This window comes from Maylandia zebra, linkage group LG1 (genome assembly GCF_041146795.1).
Source record: "Maylandia zebra isolate NMK-2024a linkage group LG1, Mzebra_GT3a, whole genome shotgun sequence".
Taxonomy (NCBI): Eukaryota; Metazoa; Chordata; class Actinopteri; order Cichliformes; family Cichlidae; genus Maylandia; species Maylandia zebra.
The window spans coordinates 23,721,930-23,731,042 of NC_135167.1; positions in this window are offsets into that span (position 1 = coordinate 23,721,930).

The window sequence follows — 9,113 nt, forward strand, 5'->3', positions numbered from 1 at the left end:
TTAATTACTTAAAATAGAATCCTTCTGGTATATAATTATATTTTCTTAGTGAATAGATTATACATGATATACATTTAAAAAAAAGACTCAGTTGCTGCCCGAGTACGCACCAGTAAGCCAAACAGTTGAACTCAGTGGCATATTACCTCACTACAAAGAACACAGTGATCTCATCCTGCTGTTGTAAACACTCACTTGTGCTTTAATCTGGGGCTGAAAATAACCCCAGCATGCACATTTTCTAAACATTTGCTAGAAAGTACCAGCTGTTTAAGGAAATTTTTAGATACTCCTTAAATATGAACACAAATATTGGGGCTTCCGGTTGAAAAACACAAGAGTGTAGGGAAGTCTAAAAATATGCAGCTCACTGCTTGTGGTCTTTTTGTTTTTTGAGTTTATAGATTTGCAGAATATTAGAAGTTTTAACCTTCAATCATTTGGATATTTATAATTCTACACACAGAATACATGTATGGAGGACATGATCACATATTTTTGCTTTCATTTGTTAGTGATGTTTGTTTACCTATTTTAACACGAGTTACAATCCTGCTGCTAAATGCATAATATGCTAGTAAGCCAGCAAATGAATATACAAGAAAAAAAATAACAGTGACGAAATAAAGTGAAACAAATCAGACTGCTTCAACAAGCCAGGCACAACCAGCAAATCTACAGTTTCTTTACTGCAGAGCTCCTCTACAGGTTTTCAAACTCAAGCCCACAGGCAACACTTACACCGTCTGTGCTATTGATTCTGTATTGCTCATGTGTGTGTTCCAGCTGCTTCTTGAAAAAGACTGATGATTTTCAGCTTCCTGCCTTGATAAACTAAAATGTAAGAGTGATTGCAGTCTGAAATGCCATAAATAGCAGGAGTGACGCACACGCTCTGTCAAATGTCTGTTTCATGTGACAAGCAACTTAAATTATTTTCCTGTTCAGAACATCAAATTATCGTATGAATGGATAAAAGAAAACAGAGCCCAGTACTATGACCTTCCTCCTTTAGGGCCTTTTTTTTGGTAAACATTTCAATCCTCATTTAAAAGAAAAAACAAAACACTATTCTGAGGTTACAACACTGACAACATTATGCTATTACGCAGTATTAAAAGCCCAGGCGACCTTGCTGAAGTAAAAGTGTAAACATTTTAGAAAATGTAAGACAACAATTTAAATCTCCAGTGTCCACTTTACAGTTTACTACTCAAATACGAAGAGAGCACTCGAGCAACTATTTGATTTTTAGTGTGATTTTCAATTTACCTTCAGTAATTTCTACTGAGGCAGCACGGTGGCACGGTGGTTAGCGCTGTTGCCTCACAGCAAGAAGGTCCTGAGTTCAATTCCACCATCAGGCCAGTTTGCATGTTCTCCCCGTGTCTGCGTGGGTTCCCTCCGGGTACTCCGGCTTCCTCCCACCGTCCAAAGACATGCAGCTTGTGGGGATAGGTTAATTGGATAATCCAAATTGCCACTAGGTGTGAATGTGCGAGTGAATGTGAGTGTGAGTGGTTGTCTGTCCCTATGTGTTAGCCCTGCGACAGATTGGCGACCTGTCCAGGGTGTACCCTGCCTTTCGCCCTATGACAGCTGGGATAGGCTCCAGTGCCCCCTGCGACCCTGAAAAGGATAAGCAGAAGTGAATGGATGGATAATTTCTACTGTTTCTACTGACCAACAACATATCTATCAGGAAAGGTTTTCACCTTTATGGTTATATTACTTATTATACATATAACTGAGTGCTGTAAAATTATAGGAGATGCTAAACAGCAATGTACTGGCTTGGCAGTGTTGTGATGGCCATTTTGGTTGTTTTGTGTCTCAGCTTTGATGATTGCTGTTGTTGCTCTGTGTGGTAAAGAGCAATGTTAAGTTTAGCTAGCAATGAGCCATCATGACCAAAAATGACCAAAAATCAGTTTCAAGCACTTCAGAATGAAAAGTTAATTCGGAGAATACAGCATCATTCCCACAAAGAATCCCAAACACAAAAAACAGAATTCAGGACACATGCATGCAGACTGAATCAGCATTTCCCATTCATTGTGGAAATGGTGCTTTTAAAGATAGTGAGATACTGATCTACAGTAGTTAGAGTAGAACGATAAAGGGTTTAAACAGAGAAGAAGATTAAAATCAAGTTATTAAAATAACATTAATACAAAAAATTAAAAACTACTAAGAAAAAAAGCTGCTGACAACACCACTTCTTAAAAATCCTTTTTCTATGGTTAAAAAACCCTGTTTATGCAACTTAGTGTAAATAAACCATCTATTAACATCCTGAAGCTGGCAAATGTAGCTGCTGGAATTACTATAATTTAAGAGGGAAAGTGGTTATAGCAAAAATCCCGGGGGTTGAATCCTGTTAGGCAGTATCTGCATAGTGTTAACTGCTATTGACTTCACTGTAAATAAAACACACTGAACTTTTACTTTCCTAGTCCAACATTTGAGTCCAGCCTTGCTATCAGCTCTGACATCTTTGTTGTAAGGTGAATGTAATTTATCCAGTTTTATACCACTAAAGTACCACCAACATCCGATCCTTCATATCAAGTTATGACACTGTCATATACTGGGTTGCCTGTGTTCAGCGGGTGGGCGTTGCGTAGGTTGCCATAAATGGCAACAAATGTGCAAAAGGTGGGGTTACATCGCCTTTCAGTTCTGCCTTGAATTTGTAAATGGAAAATGAAGCAAGAAGTGCTCCATGTGCAAATTATAGTCTCATGGAAGACAGTCCCATTGTTTAGATACAAAGTAACCAGTTAAATATGTATCATAGAAAAAAATGCAATGTTTCCATCCAAGCTGTTGTAAAGAAAAAAAGTGACAGAAAATAAACACTGAATTCTTTCATAACTACAGTACTTAAGTAATTGTATTTATTTGCATTCCACCACTGCATGAGCAGAGCTGTAACAAACAGGATTAAGAGTTTCTCACGCTGCCCAGTGACAGTGTTATGTGAAACAACACAGCCTTGCAACCTCTTACAATCACAGGTCGTCTCCACTCACCCCAGTTTTAAAGGCGAAGGCTGGAACATGCAGTCCTGTTCGTTAAAGTGCCACAGTGAGTCCCAAAGCTCTGCCAAAGCAGCTGTTAAAGTGGGGTTACCATAAAAGTGGACAGCTGGAGCACATCGGTCACAGTGATGTGCCGTAACACACCAATGATTGTGTTGCTGTTATGCAGCACAATTCTTGTCAGTGAATCAATTCCCTGTCCAAATGGAAAACCTCTAACCTTTCTCAACTGCCCCTTAATTGCAGGCAGTTTATATTGGTCAAACATAATTAGCTGAAAGTGCACAGAGATGCTGACACAACTGGCTGCAAGTTTATTCCCACACTCTGCAGACCATTTATTGTCACATTTATTGAAGTCATTTTGCAGGGAGAAAGTCAGTGTTTTTGACATTTTGGAGTTTCCATTAGAACAGTGCCAACAGGATGCAGATGTTGAACATTCTCCTTTTTCCAGATTGGTGGAAGTTTTTTCTATTCCAGAGGTATTTAAAAGGAAGAGTGCAATGCAGTCAGTGGTGTCAATGATTAAAAAATAAAGAAGGCAAAAGTGTTACCCTCCAGGTGAAATGCAATCATACTGCAATCAAAATTCAAATGAGCACATTATAGGAGTAGGATCTCCATACTTCAGCGGTGTGTGACGGTATCATGAATCACTCGGATAAACATGAACTGGTCTCTTTTTCCACAGCCTCTGAGTATAGGCTTTTAATACTCTAAGTTGTTTTATTATGTATGTTGTATTCTTGTACAGCACTTTGGTCAACGCTCCTGTTGTAATTAAATGTGCTATATAAATAATTAAAATATTAAACTATTATTAAACTATAGCTGCATCACAGCAAATACAAATTGGATTTCATGCCTAAATCTTCTCAAATCCACAGGAGACTGAGATGTTTAAATTGATTAAATGTGCATCAGATACAGACATTTTAGGCTTATAATAGAAATAGATGAAAAATAGAGGATTTCTTGTTAACTGACCTTTGGCTGATCTCTGCTTAAGGGACATGTCAATAAAACAAAAGATATAAATTTTTAACTATCTAACTTTAACATCTTTCAAATTATTTTCAATAAGATGAATGGCAGCTTTAAAAAAATGTTTATTATTATCGAAACATTATTATTTTCTTGTTATGACTATGCTATAAATATCCTAAAATTAAGAAGAGTGAAAAGTGCAAAATAAATGAAGTTGTTATTTTATCCAGCTAAATAAATGTAACAGTAACTAGCCTGTTGCAGCATGACACGACAACGCTGTAATATTAAAAGCTGTATTGTGTTGCTTTGAATGGTTAAACCCCTTTTCAGTTATAAAAAGTGTACACAGAAACTAAGGCCATGCATTATCTTACAGTATACAATTACACCAGGGATTATAACATTTAGTCCTTTTACTGAATATTCTGTGAAAAAAGTATCCTTTGGCATTGCTATAGCAACGCCATGCTTATGTTCCCGGATGTGCACTACACAAGCTCAGACATGTCTGAGAGCAAGAGCAAGATGTCAGACATGGTAAAGGTAATAGCTCCTGGTAATCAAAGGAACTATTTCGACAACCTGCGGCCCAACAGTAAACAAAGCTCCACTGGTTAAAAAACTCGACCCAAAATACAACAACCCAGGTAGAAATAAGTTAAGTTACTTTGGTTAAAGTGTTAAGCATTGATGTTATACTATTATTTTAAATTTCTGGGGAAAACACCTAGGCTACTTTCATGCTGTGTCACTGCTACTTCACTGTAATGGTGCTGGCACCTTTTTTCAACAGATTCACACTTTGTATTAGTAAATGCCATCAGTGACAGATGCTGACTGGAAAAGAAGGATGCAAAATACTCAGGTTAGACTTATGAATGCTGCTGCCTGCAATCTGAAAGCATCAATAAAACATTGTTCAGTATTTTTTTATTCTATTCTATATCGTTAGCAATATAGTCAACCCTAATATTTTTGAAATATGGTGAAGTCATTTTTGGGGGCTATATTGCCCAAGCCTGAGAGAAACTAAAGCCAGTGCGGAAATGTGTGAAACCTGCATTCTTTCTTAGTGTCCAGCAGAGGGCGACTGCTCTGTCTGCACATTATAAAGAAAACAACAACAACAAAACCTTTTTAAATTAACTAGCTGATTAGACAGTTTAGTTTCAGTTGTTAGTTTCATGCCTTACTACAGTATCATGTTAATTTGTAAATTATTGTATTGTGCAGCATAAAATAAAGACAATAAATCAGGGTCTAATTTGAGGTTTAGCAACCTTGTGTTTGATGAGTTGCCTTTGAGCCTGCAGTGTCCTCTGTTTTTTTCTTTTTTTTGGCTGCAGAACCATAATAGAAAAGAAAAAAATGAGATGGTGAAAGCCAAATTGCCAAACTTGAAGCTTCAAAGGAAGAGTCCACAAGAACAGCTGATAGTGGTTATGCCTAGTTGTGTGTATTTGTTGCAGGAATAGTTGTACTTGGACTTGTGTTTGTCTCCTTCTCATAAAAGAAGGATCTCTCATGAGATGTTTGGCTGTGGGAAATAGAGGGCTCTTAAGCACCTAGCTCCCCCATCAGACTGTCAGAGCTAACTAAAAGCGTAAAACTGTGGCAATAACGCTAAAATAATGAGATGACAGATTTCTAATTAATTAACTAACCTTAGCCTAACTGCAGAGGTGTTTGTTTGTAGCCAATATGTGAAGCCTCTTCACAAAGACCTCTTCAGCAAGAGCACAAACATATTGCATCAAAATTATAATAATAGAAGACTGATACACACATAGCATGTCTAACAGCTACAGATGGGGAAACTGTTAAGTTTGGATCCAAAGTGAACTACAGTGATCTTAAAACAAGCTTAAAATAGCCAAAGCTGTGGGGAAACTCAGACCAGAGGGAGGAGGGATTAGGAAAAACACTCGACTGTGTCGGTAACTGAGCAATGGAAAACCGGCCAGCCACTTGGGGAAAACCGTCCACTGCTCTGCACTCTTTCTGTGCTTTCCTGTCTGTTTGTATGCAGTGAGTTATCTCTCGTTTCCCAAGATTGCTTGAAGTAATTTGAAATCTCACCCCACATCTTTCCGTGGCCTTGCACTCCAAATCATCCAGCTGAGCCATCCCTGACATCTGAAGATTTACGGGAACACATCAAGGCTAAAGTTGAAGGCTATTACCACCTAACGTTTGACCCCATGTCACAAGCTAATCCCTACCCCACTTCTTTCTCATCTGCCTCAGGGTGGTTGTCAGTTTTTTGTTTTCTTTTTTAACTTTGAGCTTGCTTTGATTGGAACAGTTAGCCAGAGATATAAACAGACTAATATAAACGCGCAGTGTGTGCGTAGGCCATCGTAAGCATCGTCTATGTATCTGGTGAGTCAGTGCACATTGAAAATGTTTAGTTAGGCGAGCATTCAGTTTTTATACTCGTGTTTTGATGGAGAATATGTAATTTTTGGATTTATTATCAAGTTTTTTTTCTATTGTTGCTGTATTGTCTTTAAATTTCATGATGCCCAGAATACTAAATGTGTGCAATTTAGTTCACAATAGTCTACCATCTAACCTGGGAAACAAATTTAAAACGAAAACAACTGCTACTGTAGAAATGTGTATTCCATTTTTATTTTCTATCTGTCATTTTTAAATTCCAATATACACATTTCATTTAGTGAGAAAATAACTGTATTTTCAGGTATGTGTACCTAAAACATATATATTTTCCAGCTGAAAGTGACTCACAAGATTAATAACGCAGTTCTTAATCAGTTTGATGGAATATTTGGTCACGTCTAAATAAGCAGTGCAGCATCTTTTTAAAGATGTAAAGCTTTGTCTTTTGTGAATGAAAGCTGGGTGACTTCACTGGACTCTCCTGCATGAATGTCATACAGTGGACCTTGCTGAGCTATTCATAGCAGCACTATGGTCTGAATATAGCTTTGCTTGCCGGTTTGTTCGTCTAGGTCAGCATTTGAAAAGCCTCAATTACAGAAACTGGAGCATGCTGCTAATGCAGTTACAGTCACAGGTCAAATTTAGGCTGTCTCATGAGATGAAAAGTGGTTTGGTTTATAACTTGGAAGACAGTATGTTGCCACAGGAACTGGCTGATGATTCATTCAGGTATAAGAGGCTCGTATATGTGAATAATATAATATCATACTAATAGAGCTAAATACATACAATCCTAACTGCAAAAAACTTGGGACACTGTGGAAATTGTAAATAAAAATCTAGGAACTGATGAGGTGAGCAGTTGCTCAACTTTTTAGAGACAAATGTTGTCTGATTTTTGTGTGATATCGGACTCTAACTGCTTAACGATCCTTTGCTTGATTTTCTTTTTTCTTTGCGGTATTTTTTTTTTTTCAGTTGGTAAAAGGTCTGGCCTGCAGGTGGGCCAGTTCAGCTCCTAGAGCAGGGGTGGGCAATCTCAGTCCACGAGGGCCGGTGTCCCTACAGGTTTTAGATGTGTCCTCGAACCAACACAGCCGATTTAAATGGCTAAATTAGCTCCTCAACGTGTCCTGAAGTTCTCCAGAGGCCTGGTAACGAACTAATCATGTGATTCAGGTGTGTTGACCCAAGGTGAGATCTAAAACCTGCAGGGACACGGGCCCTCGTGGACTGAGATTGCCCACCCCTGTCCTAGAGTCTTCTATTACAAAGCCCTGTTGTTTATCGGGTTGTCTAGCGTTGTCTTGCTGTAATATAACAAGTAATGTAACAAGATTGTCTCTGAAAAAAGACGTCTTCTGGATGAGGGCACATGTTCCTCTAAAATGGTGCTAAGATGGTGCCTCTCCAGATGTGCAAACTTCCTGTTCCATAGTTACACCCACGCAGACTTTTGAACTAAGCACTGTTAACAAGCCAGGTGCTCCCTCTGTTCTTTAGTCTAGAGCAGGCCTCGAGGGCCGATGTCCTGCAGGTTTTAGATGTGTCCTTGAGCCAACACAGCTGATTTAAATGGCTAAATTACCTGCTCAACATGTCATGAAGTTTTCCATAGGCCTGGAAATGGATGAATCGTTTGATTCAGGTGTGTTGACCCAGGGTGATACCTAAAACCTGCAGGACACCGGCCCTTGAGGCCTGGAGTCTCCCACCCCTGGTCTAGAGGATGTGGTATCCATGTTCTCAACCCAGCTGGTCGCGACACAGGTCCACCCCTCCCTGAGACTGGTTCTGCTGCAGGTTTTTTCCTGTTAAAAGGGAGTTTTTCCTTTGGACTATTGCCAAAGTGCTTGATCATAGGGGTTATTTTGTCTGTATGTATTACTGTAGGGTCTGCTTTAGGGGAATGTTGTTGTGATTTGGTGCTGTATGAATAAAAATGAATTGAACTGAAAAAAGAATTTTCATTTTAGAATTCCATTAATTTAATAAATTCACTGTTCTGTGGTCAGATTCATCCGATAGCTTTCCACTCTGCTTCATCCCATTTTAAATGTGCTTTGGCTCAAAGGTGTTTATGGATCATGATCACATATGGCTTCTTCTTTGCATGATGGAGCTTCAACTGCCTTTCTGGATGGTACACTGAACTGTTGTTCCTGAGCCCATGCAGTTATTGCCATGACAGAATCACGCCTATTTTTAATGCTGTGTTGCCTAAGGGCACAAGGATAACAGGCATCCAATGCTGATTTTCAGCCTTGTTGTTTGCACACAGAGAATTTTCCAGAATATTTAAATCTTTTGATGATGTTATGTACAGTAGATATGATGAGATGTTCAGTGTCATCACAATTTTACATTGAGGAACATTATTCTGAAATTGTTCCACAATTTGTAGATGCAGTTTTTTGCCTCTCTGAAATGCCCAATCATGTAACTGATTGCTGTTTTTGCTTTTTAGTTACGTATTTACACTCTTTTTGCAGACTTTCATTGTCCTGCCCCAACATTTTTGAGACATGTTGCTGCCATCAAATTCAAAATGAGCTAATATTTTTCATGCAATAGTAAAAAGTCTCAGTTTAAAGATTTGTTATGTTTTCTTTGTGGTATTGTGAATAAAAGTTGTATTTATAAGATCTGCAAATGATTGCATTCTGGATT